Here is a 12,583-nt window from a genome sequence, read left to right on the forward strand (position 1 = left end):
AAGTTGACGAGGAGCGCAGAGATCTCGGATCAAGTTGGATTTTGAAACCGAATTGCTCAACTGTTGTTGCAAAATGTTTTCTTCTGTTGCGTTGGTGATCTCTGTTTCCCAACAAATGGGTGTGAGCTTCACTCAATTAAAATAAAACCCTATCTGCGTCATCGCCTGATACGAGAAGTTGTTTTGTTTACCGCAATGAGGTCTATTTGAGGAATGTGTGCGCGCTCTCGCCACTTATCTCTGCTCCAATGTTCCCTCTAATTTTTTTTGTGGCCCCCCCCTTCAAACCTCCTCTGCGTGCACGGCTTTTCCATTGAGCAAGCTGTCTGCATGGGACTTTCAGACCGACGGGGCGGCCGCGCAGTGTAAAGGGAATCTCGGTTGTCATCCCTCCGGGACTGCCCTGCACTCTCCCAAACATTAATGATTAAACTCCTGGACCCTTACTGCAGGCAAAACCCAGGAGAAAAATATCATTGGGGTCATAAAGTGTTTCATTTTCATTTTCTTTTGAACGCTTTTGTTTGTTGGGCAACTCCAACATTTTTATAACCATGTGAAGAACACGCCCAGCCCTAACCGGCAATCCCCAGTTTCAGGCCAGCTTGTTTCAGGCAGTATGTGTGCATGTGCGAGTGTTTCTTTTGTCTGTACATACCTCGGGCGGACGGGACGACGTGTTGCGAAACCAGGAAGGTTCATCCAAAAAAAGCGCTGCATTTCCAACCCTTGTTATTTACGTGCATCCACACCGGGGCTTGTTTGGCAGCGATGAGTCACCATCCCATGACTCAGATCCTCAATCGCAAACGCACTGTTTCAGTTCTGGGGCTCTCGACCAAAGGCAGGAAAAGCCTGGGTTTCCACTGGTGGGTTCACAGATTGAATGACTTCCTCTCTGTGCCGACCAGAGCAGAGTCTGCGGTTACTTTGCGGTGTGCAGCCAGCAATAGGAAGATATCGTACGGCAATAAAAAAAAACAAGCCAATTCGGTTACTTAACTTGCCGGCTCTGCGTGCTCACACATTGGAAAGTTTGCGGACGGGAATCTTTTTAAATGTCGGTTGTTTTTGAAGTTTCTTCGCTTTGCATCCACTCCTGAATGAGAGGGTTGTCCTATGAGGAGAGATTGTGCCTATACTCGCTGGAGTTTAGAAGAATGAGAAGTGATCTCATTGAAACGTATAATATTCTGAGGAGATTGACGAGGTAGATGCAAGGAGCATGTTTCCCCTGGCTGGAGAGGATAGAACCAGGGGTCATAGTCTCTGAATAAAGGGTTGGTCATTTAGGACTGAGATGAGAAAATCCTTTAATTCAGAGGGTGGTGAATCTTTGGAGTTCTCTGCCCCAGAGGATTGTGCATGCTGAGTCGTCAAGTATATTCAAGGATGAGATCGATAGATTCTTGGATTCTGAGGGAATCGAGGGATAGGGAGATTGGGTGGGAAAGTGGAGTTGAGGTTGAACATCAGCCCTGATCTTACTGAATGGCGGAGCAGGCTCGAGGGGCCGAATGACTGTCTCCTGCTCAAATTCTTATGTTCTTATGAAGCTGCTTGTACACGACTTCTGTCTTTGTATTTCTTCAAATATAGACCCACACTACCTAAAACCTCAACATTTAAAGCGGGCAATCGGTTATATCAGCCAAGGAGCAAAAATAATTAACCATTTGCATCAGCGTCGGTTTGAGTTGTCGGTTCAAGCACGCTCCATATATTTTGGGCAGGAACAGCTGTGCACCTGCGATATTGTACGAGTGGAGTACACATGAAGAGCTGATGCCTGTTACTTAAATATAAGTATATATTTTTTTTTAAACAAAAATAACACGTGCAATAATCCAACCAGCCGAGATTTAGTGCCCTAATGCGGAATTGTCAAGCAAGAAAGAAATACTTGGATTTCTTCAGCACCTTTCACGACCACCGGACATACAAAAGCGCTTCACAACCAATGAAGTACTTTTAGAGTGTAGTCACTGTTGTAATGTGGAAAACACGGCAGCCAAATTGCGCACAGCAAGCTCCCACAAACAGCAATGTGATAATGACCAAATAATCTGTTTTTGTTATGTTGATTGAAGGATAAATATTGGCCCCAGGACATCAGGAAGAACTCCCCTGCTCTTCTTCGAAATAGTGTCATGGGATCTTATATGTCCACCTGTGAGAGCAGATGGGGCCTCGGTTTAACGTCTCATCCCAAAGGTGGCACCTCTTGACAGCGCAGCGCTCCCTCAGCACTGCACTGGAGTGAGAGCCTGGATTTTTGTACTCTAGTCTCTGGAGTAGGTTTGAACCCACGACCTCTGACTCAGAGGCGAGAGAGCTACCCACTGAGCCACAGGTGACATGTACAACACAGAAAAAGGCCATTCTGCCCATTGTGCTTGTGGCGGCTCTTTGTTGGAGCTATCCAGTTAGTCCCACTCCCCCTGCTCTTTTCTCCATAGCCCGGCAAATGTATTTCCTTGGCACTGAGCCAGATATTAGGGCAGGTGACCAAAAGCTTGGTCAAAGTGGTGGGTTTTAAACAGCGTCTTAGTGGAGGAGAGGTTTAGGGAGGGAATTCCAGAGCTTAGGGCCTAGATAGCTGAAGGCACGGCCACTAATGGTGGAGCGAAGGAAATCAGGGAGAGACACGAGGACAGAATTGGAGGAATTCAGAGATCTGAGTGTTGTAGGGGCTGGAGGAGGTTACAAAGGTAGGGATGGGGTGAGGCCATGGAGAGATTTGAAAACAAGAATGAGAATTTTTAAATCCACACTTGTCCGGTCTGGTAGCTAAAAGCCCCACAATGCAGCAATAAAACAAAATTTGGTTTCTATTCTCAAGGCACATGCCTTGAAAATACATTGTTTTTCACTCCCCATCTGGAGTACTGCATTTAGTTCTGGCCTTGGAGGGGATGCAGTGCAGAATACCAGGGTTAAAGAATTCAATTATTAGGCAGGTTGTATAGACTAGGCTTGTATTCCCTGGAGTATAGATGATTAAGGGGTGATCTAATTGAGGTGTTTAAGATGATTAAAGGGTTTAATCGGGTCGATAGAGAGAAACTATTTCCTCTGGTGGGTGGAGTCCAGAACAAGCGGGCATCACCTTAAAATTAGAGCCAGGCCGTTCAGGGGTGATGTCAGGAAGCACTTCTTCACACAAAGGGTGGTGGGAATCTGGAACTCTCGCCCCCTTCCCCCCCCCTCCCAAAACCTGTTGAGGCTGAGGGTCAATTGAAAATTTCAAAACTGAGATTGAGATTTTTTTTGTTAACCAATGATATTGAAGGATATGGAACCAAGGTGGGTATATAGAGTTAAGATACAGATCAGCCATAATCTAATTGAATGGCGGAACAGGCTCGAGGGGCTGAAAGTTCTCTTCCTGTTCCTTGGCACATTAGCATATGAACGCTGTTTTTAATGAAATTCTTGTTGTTTTAGCAACATTGTCCCATTTAGAACACACTCGACAAGCTCCTGCGATGTTCGAGTCCAGACCAAGTGCTGGTCTTCAGGTGAAGTGACTTCAGGGTGGGGAATCAGTGGACCAGGGCTGTGCCGATGTAACTTGGGCCCCATTTTAATTACAAAGTATTTTACAGCACAGAAACAGGCCATTCGTCACAACTGGCCCGTGCCGGTGTTTATGCTCCACAGGAGCCTCATCCCACCCCTCTGTCTCACTCCATCAGCCTATCCTTCTATTTCTTTCTCCCTCATGTGTTTACCCAGCTTCCCCTTAAATGCATCTATACTATTTGCCTCAACCACTCCCTGTGGCAGCAAGTTCCACATTCTCACCAAAGAAGTTTCTCCTGAATTCCCTATTGGATTTATTAGTGACTGTCTTATATTGATGGCCCCTAGTTCTGGTCTCCCCCACAAATGGAAACATCTTCTCTACGTCTACCCTATCAAACCCTTTCATAATCTTGTGAAGGCCTTTATCATGTCACCCGAACCTGTCCTTTTTCCAGAGAAAAGTACCCTCGGTCTACTCAAACTTTCTTGATAGGCATAACCTCTCAGTTCTAGTATCATTCTAGTAAATCGTTTCAGCATACTGTCCTATGTTCTGTCCCAGTTCCGATGTCCATATTAATAATGGAAACCTGTTTGCACTGAGACTCCTGCCAGTGGTGGGAGCAGTGCCTCCACTGGCCAAAGGGTGTAATTACATGGTGACAAAATGTTTACATGGGCAGTTCCCTTATAAACATGAGGAGTAATGGGAAACATGATCAGGAAGTACACAAGGAATTGTTGAAGTTTATTACAAAAGATGAGTTAGCCTCTCTGCTAAAACCGCAGCGAGCGATTTCAGGTATATGGGTTAAGCTGCTATAAGTTAATTCACCCGGCTTGAATTCAAGGCCACTTTTACTTCACATTTTTGGCAATGGTAACCAAACGCTCCCACTTCTTCCTTTTCGCTCGGCCATATTCCGCCTGCATCTGTTGACATTCTTGGCCTCGCTCGCTCCTCTGACGTTAAGTGGAACTCCCACATCTCCATTGCTGAAACTGCTTCCAAGAAGCTCAGTTTCCTATTTCATGCCAAACAATTTTTTCTTCAGCAGCTCTTCATCGTGAACCGGTTACAAGGTTACTCCCGTCTCCTCTCTCTCGCTCCCTCGCTCTCTCTCTTTAATGCACGTGTTATCTGATTTATACTCTGGGCTCTCCCTCTGGCTATAACCAAACTGAATAGTCCTGCTTCAATGTTATCTTGGTGGTGATAGCGTGGGCAGTAGATCTGGCAGTGCTAGCTGCTGTGAAAGGGGAAAACGGAAGCTGCAACTGTGAGTAATACAACCCCCACCTGGAGCCCCAGCACATTGCAGGACTGGTCCCAGTACCAGTTAAATAGTTGTCAGCTGTGGCTCAGTGGGTAGCACTCTTGCTTCTGAGTCAGAAGCTTGTGGGTTCAAGTCCCACTCCAGGGACTTAAGCACATTCATTTGTTCCAATACCTACTGTACAAAATGCACCTTTACGCCCTCTAAATTTAGGAGTTTGACCTGTAGATTAGGAATGGTAACTGGAAGAGTAAGGGTGTGACTCGCAGGTCAGGTGAGTTGAGTTTTAAACCACTGCTCATGAGATTACTGCTGATCAGACAATCAGACAGCACAGAGGGAGGCCATTTGGCCCATCGTATCTGTGCTGGCTCTTTTTGAAAGAACAATCCCGTTAGTCTCACTCACTACGTCACCACCGCCCCTCCGTTCCTTTTTTCCCCATGGCCCTGCAAATTTTCTTCCCTTCAAGTATTTATCCAATTCTCTTGACAGTTACTATTGAATCTGCTTTCAGGCAGCGCACTCCAGATCACAACAACTCGCTGTGTTTGAGACAAAATTCTCCTCATCTCCCCCTTTTGCCAATCACCTAAAGGGTCGAATGGCCTCCCCTGCACCTATTTTCTATGTTTCTAAATCTGTGTCCTCTGGTTGCCGACCCTCCTGCCACTGGAACCAGTTTCTCCTTATTTAATATTATCAAAACCTTTCCATGATTTTGAACACCTCTGTTAAATCTCCCCTTTCATCTTCTCTGCTCAAAGGAGAACAATCCCAGTTTCTCCAGTCTCCCCATGTAAAAAGAAAGACTTGCATTTATATAGAACCTTTCACAACCACTGGAACGAAGTGCTTTACAGCCAATGAAGTACTTTTGAAGTAAAGTCACTTGTAATGTGGGAAACGTGGCAGCCAAATTGCACACAGCAAGCTCCCACAAACAGCAATGTGATAATGACCAAATAATCCGTTTTTGTTATGTTGATTGAGGGATAAATATTGGCCCCAGGACACTGGGGATAACTCCCCTGCTGTTCTTTGAAATAGTGCCATGGGATCTTTTACATCCATCTGTGTGAGCAGACGGAGCCTCGGTTTAACATCTCATCAGAAAACGGAACCTCCGACAGCGCAGCATTCCCTCAGTACTGCACTGGGAGCATCAGCCTAGATTTATGTGCTCAAGTCACTGGAGTGGGATTTGAACCCACGACCTTCTGACTCCGAGGCGTGTAACTCAGTTTTTCATTTCAAATGCACTGGATTTTGGAGTTTAGTCTTTGAACAAAAATAAATAGAACCATCTGAAGTGACTAAAACTCCAGGACAACTGGAATTACCTAGAAAGCATTTTCCGTCATTTTTTGGGGGGTGTGCGGCCCCTGCAAGGTTCGTGCAGGCACGAGCTTTAAAGTGTGTCCGCTGTGGTTCGGTGAGTAGCACCCTCGCCTCTGAGTCAGAAGGTTGAGTGTTCAAATCCCACTCCAGAGACTTGAGCAGAAAATCTAGGCTGACACTCCAGAGCAGTACTGAGGGAATGCTGCGCTGTTGGAGGTTCTGTCTTTCTGATTGAGATGTTAAATCAAGGCCTGTCTGCTCTCAGGTGGATGTAAAAGATCCCACGGCACTATTTAAAAGAAGAGCAGGGGAGTTATCCCCGGTGTCCTGGGGCCAATATTTATCCCTCAATCAAGATAACCAGATTATCTTGTCATCACATTGGGACACTCTCAAAGCCTCCTTGATAAAGTGAAACATCCCCACCGGCACCTGGGAATCCCTGGCCAAAGACCGCCCAAAGTGGAGGAGGAACACCCGGGAGGGCGCTGAGCACCTCGAGTCTCATCGCTGAGAGCATGCAGAAACCAACTGCTGGCAGTGGAAGGAGCGTGCAGCAAACCAGCCACCCTTTCCTTCAACGACTGTCTGTCCCACCTGTGACAGAGACTATAATTCCCGTATTAGACTGTTCAGTCACCTGAGAACTCACGTTTAGAGTGGAAGCCAGTCTTCCTCGATTTCAAGGTGCTGCCTATGATGATATGATGCCGTTTGTGGGAGCTTACTGTGTGCAAATTGGCTGCCATGTTTCTTACATTATAACAGTGACTACACTCCAAAAGCACTTAATTGGCTATAAAGCGATTTGAGACATCCCGTGGTCGTGAAAGGCGCTATATAAATGCAAGTCTTTATTTATAGGAAAAGCCCTTGGCTGTGCAACCCTGCAGCTTATAGGAAATGTTGCTTAGAAACCTTGTTATTTCAGACAAGATGTCCACAAGATAGACGTGGGTGACAGATGCTGCTTGGCCTGTTCCAGCTCAGCCAGCCAGGGAGAGCTCCTTTCTCTCCCCTCCCCCATCACACTTTTTTTGGCCCAACCATCTTCAGCTGCTTCATCAATGACCTTCCCTCCATCATAAGGTCAGAAGTGGGGCTGTTTGCTGACGATTGCAGTGTTCAGTCCCATTCGCAACTCCTCAGATAATGAAGCAGTCCATGCCCGCATACAGCAAGTCCTGGACAACATTCGGGTTTGGGCTGATAAATGGCAAGTAACTTTCGCGTCTGACAATGACTATCTCGACCAAGAAGGAGGTCTAACCACCTCCCCATAACATTCAGTGGCATTACCATCGTCACATCCTCCACCATCAACTGTGGCTACAAGAGCAGGTCTCGCTCCTCCTGACTCCCCAAAGCCTTTCCACCATTTACAAGGCTCAAGCCAGGAGTGTGATAGAATACTCTCCACTTGCCTGGACCTACAACCTCTACCACCTAGAAGGAAAATGGCAGCAGGCACATGGGAACACTACCACCTCCAGGTTCCCCTCCAAGTCACACACCATTCTGACTTGGAAATATATCGGCCGTTCCTTCATCGTCGCTGGGTCACAATCCTGGAACTCCCTCCCTAACAGCACTGTGGGAGCACCTTCACCACACGGACTACAGCAGTTCAAGAAGGCGGCTCACCACTACCTTCTCGAGCACAATTAGCGATAGGCAATAAATGCCGGCATTGCCAGTGACGCCCACATCCTGAAAATTAATTTTAAAAAAATAAACATTGGAGATACGAGTCGCAGTATACAGCTGTTTTCTAAATGTTTCCAGGTGTGCACTTGGAATACTGGCAGCACGGATCAGTTGTTAATGCTCTCAACTCCGATTCAGAAGATTGGAATTTCAGAACTTGAGCATGTGATGCAGGACCCACCTCCCCAGCTCACCCAAAGGAGGTGGGGGCGAGGGGCAAGGAGAGGGGGAGGGGCAAAGAGAGGGGGAAAGGTGGGGGAAGTGGAGGGGGAAAGGTGGGGGAAGGGGAGACGGAGGTGGCGTGAGGGGGAGGTGGGGGAAGGGTAGACGGAGGTGGCATGAGGGTGAGATGGGGGGTGGGAGAAGGGAGGGAAGGAGTGGGGAGGTGAGGTGTTGCGGTTAGTGTAAGTATCTAGCCCAGGCACCCAGTGCGTGGGCCCGGCTTGATGGAGCAGCTGGTCTTTCCCTGTTGTATGTGTGTGTGGACGAGGCGAAGCGTATCGTGACATTCCTCCTCCACGCACGGCTCGCTGTGGTGCCAGGGCCAGAATCTGGCCATGTTCCCGCTATGACTGCAGTGTCTGTGTAAGGCAATGCTGTTTGGCACATTGCACGACGAGAATGCACCGCAATACGTTGGCGCGAGCGTTTGGCGGGGTTTTGTTTTTGAGGCTGAAACCCTAACACAAACCAGGCCCCATCGAGTAACTGTCGGCCAGCCTCTGCTTAATCAAAGCTATTTTTCAAGTGACTGAAATATCGATTAGCAGACGTGAATATATCGCTCCTGTACACAAACTCGATTCAGGGTCCTGCAGGTTTTAAATTTCTCTGAATCAGTAGGCTGAGATAGTACTGCTCGCTGATTGATTAGTTAATTAAACATCAATTTCTGTGGGCTTGTAGACATCATATCCTAGATTATCTTGTATTAACTGCCAATTCAAGCTTGACTGCCTCTACCCTTGGGGAATATGCTTTTTGTTTGCTCAGATCAGTATTTCTAACCAAGTGTTTTTTTCGCTAATCCCAACCAAGTATCGACATGGAAGAAGGACTTGCATTTATATCAAGCATTTCATGAATTCAGGATGTCTCAAAGCGCTTTACAGCCAGTGAAGTGCTTTTTGGAGTGTAGTCACTGTTGTAATATAGGAAACGCGGCAGCCAGTTTACGCACAGAAGCTCCCACAAACAGCAGTGATGTTGGTTCAGGGATTACACATTGGCCCCAGGAGAACTCCCCTACTCTTCTTCCAAATAGTGTCCACGGGATCTTTTACGTCCACCTGAGAGGACAGACGGGTCCTCGGTTTAAAGTCTCTTCTGAAAAGACGGCACCTCCGACAGTGCGGCGCTCCCTTAGTAGTGCCCCCCCCCCCTGACAGTGCAGCGCTCCCTCAGTACTGCCCCCCCCCCCCCCCCCGACAGAGCACAGAGCAGCACTCCCTCAGTACTGCCACTTGGAGTTTCAGCCTAGATTAACTGTCTGGAGTGGGACTCGAAGGTGAAGCTCAGAATAAAGCTCCCACAGGTCTGTTGGACGACTGGCATTTTGTGGGAATCTGAGGCAACTCCCTCTTTGCGGGGGTTACTTGCAGACTAGTTTTGAACCAGATGGTCCAGTTTTTTTTGTAGAGCTTCCAGAAACTATAAACCAGACATGCAGAGTTCTTAAAATAGCAGACCATTTATTTTCCACTGCACTTTTAGGTCCTGTATGTAGAGACATTAGTTATTAATGTTGAGGTTTTATGTCTTGGGCTAGTTTTTCCTCCTCTTTCCGTCCTGAAGGCTTTGATTGCTCACTGGGGTATGTCTCCATCTCGGACATCGCTCTCCAGTACTTCACCTTGGTGTCTTGTTAAATTACGTGCATGTCTTGACTGTCAATGTTGGTCGGTTGCTCAATAGTGGGGGAAATCACAGCTGTCTTTCGGATGAGATGTTAAATCGAGGTCCCGTCTGCTCTCTCTCATGGAAGTGAAAGATCCCACGGCACTATTTTAAAGAAGAGCAGTGGAATTCTCTGCAGTATCCTGGGGCTAATTTTTATCCCTCAATCAACATCACTAACACAGATGATCTGGTCATTATCACATTGCTGTTTATGGGATCTTGCTGTGCTCATTGGCTGCCACATTTCCCACATTACACTTCAAAAAGTACTTCATTAGCTGTAAAGCGCTTTGAGACGTCCGGTGGTCATGAAAGGCGCAAAAAAAATGCAAGTCGTTCTTTTTTCACAGCTATTTACAAGTGTTCGGCAGTTCTAGCGTAATGGAATGTCCCAAGGCAGTTCAGATCGAGCGGACAATTGGCAGAGGCGCTTGACTGCACAGTTGAAAAGATGATGAAGGGGATGGAAATAACAAGGGCGGGGGGGGTGGTGGGCGTCAAGAAATGAAATTTTAGTGGGGAAGTATCTTTAGTACAAGCTCTGCCACCAAGTGAGCGGGGGTGGGTGGTAGGGGACATACAGGGGCCCCAGAGTTAAAGAAAGACTTAGTTATGGAGCCCATTTCACGACCACTGACCATCTCAGTATTTTGCAGCCATGAAATACTTTTGGAGTGTAGTCACTATTGTAATGTGCAAAATGCAGCAGCCAAAGCTCCCATAAACAGCAATGTGATAATGACCCAGATAAGCTTTTTTATGCTTATTGAGGGATAAATATTGGCCCCAAGACTCTGGGAATAACTCCCCTACTCTTTTTCGAAATAGTGTCATGGGATCTTTGACGTCCACGTGAGAGGGCCTCGGTTTAATGACTGATCCGACAGTGTGGCCACTCCCTCAGTACTGCCCCTGCGACAGTACGCCGTTCCCTCAGTGCGGCCCCTCCGACAGTGCAGCACTCCCTCAGTACTGCACTGGAGAGTCAGCCTAGATTTATATGCCCCAGTCCCTGGAGTGGGATACGGGACATGGTAAATGACCCATGTGTGGTTGGTTTCTGTGTGCAACCAGGCACGGACATGGCTGGGGCGATTGATGCTTTGCTGGCAGGGATTGAGACTCGTATGGGTCCATTTTACTGGTTTAAAAAAATAAACACAGACAAGATTGTCTTGCGAGTTGGTACACTTTGTGCAGATTTGTCTTTGCTTCACATCACTGGGCGCTGGGCAAAAAGTGATTATATCTCGATTGTTTTTAATCTTGTAAATCTTTTCCTTAAGAGACGAGGAAATTCTGTGACCGGCTTTTTCTTCCTGACAAGCTAAAACGAGTCAGGCAGGTATTAATAGACCTCCATTGTTGTTCCCTTGGCTTGGTAATCCAATTCATTATTACCTTCTTAACCAATAATGTTTAAATGGTATTTGAAGGGTAGGGTTATATAATTATCTGTTTGACAGCTGCAAATGTTCGGATTTCCAGTGGCCGATGAATAAGTGACTTTCCTGTCCTTGACACACTCCAGCTATAATTATGTTGAGCTGCTCATTGTGTTTTGATGAGCTGCCACGTTGAACATTGCCACTAAAATATGACTGAATCAGTTCTGTCTGCAAAGTGTGTATATGTATAGTTCCGTAATCCGAGACCCGTAAACGGGGGAGTCAGCACTTGTACCATAGAATCATACTGCATGAAAGGAAGGCCATTCTGCTCATTTTCCGTGCGCTGGGCCTTGGCAAGAGCTGTCCAATTAGTCCAGGGAGCAGTGTGTGACGGCATACCAATGCAGGGAGCAACGCGTGCTGCTGCAGGAGGGCAACGGCTGCGAAGCCAGGTCACTGATTGCAGTGCGGCAGGCTCAGCAGGAGGGCCGAAGGAGTGGCAAGAGTTTGTAGAGAGAAGTGACGGGGCCCAGGACAGGCAAGGGCCCAGGGGCAGCACGGGCCAACCCACACTGTGATATGTGTGCACACTCGGTCTGTGCAGTAGAGCTGGTCTCTTGTTCGTCTTGGGTAATCCTTGCCACTGGACCAAGACCTAGCTCTGTCAAGCCCGTGTGGTTTTTAAAAAAAAAATCCAAGCACAGGCATCTTCCGCCATCCAAGATGTAGTTTGGAATTTGGAATATTAAGTCCTTCATTAAAACACCTGTGAACTCATCCCTTTTTGGCGTGGAAGCAAGTCATCCTCGCTTCGAGGGACTGCCTATGATGATGATGATGACTCTTTCATAAGAACATAAATAGGAGCAGGAGTATATTGACTCTCTTTAAGGTGGAGATGGAAATATTTTTGAACTATAGGGAAGTCGAGGGTATGGGGAGCGGGCAGGGAAGTGGAGCTGAGGCCAGGATCAGATCAGCCATGATCTTATTGAATGGCGGAGCAGGCTCGAGGGGCCAAATGGCTGACTCCTGCTCCTATTAAGAACACAATTAGACTATCTGGCCCCTCGAGCCTGCTACCATTCAATAAGATCATGTCTGATCTGATCACGGGCTCAGCTCCACTTCCCTGCACACTCCCTATGACCCTTTGGTCCCTTATAGTTCAAAAATCTGTCTATCTCCACCTTAAATATATTCAATGACCCAGCCTCCACAGTTCTCTGGGGCAGAGAATTCCAAAGATTCATGACCCTCTGAGAGAAGAAATTCCTCCTCGTTTCCGTTTTAAATGGGCGACCCCTTATTCTGAAACTATGCCCCAGTTCGAGATTACCCCACAAGAGGAAACATCCTCTCTGCATGTACCCTGTCAAGCCCCCTCAGAATTTTATACGTTTCAATAAGATTTCCCACTTCGCCCTGCACATTTCTCCT

Source organism: Pristiophorus japonicus, chromosome 14 (genome assembly GCF_044704955.1).
Source record: "Pristiophorus japonicus isolate sPriJap1 chromosome 14, sPriJap1.hap1, whole genome shotgun sequence".
In the NCBI taxonomy this organism is placed as follows: Eukaryota; Metazoa; Chordata; class Chondrichthyes; family Pristiophoridae; genus Pristiophorus; species Pristiophorus japonicus.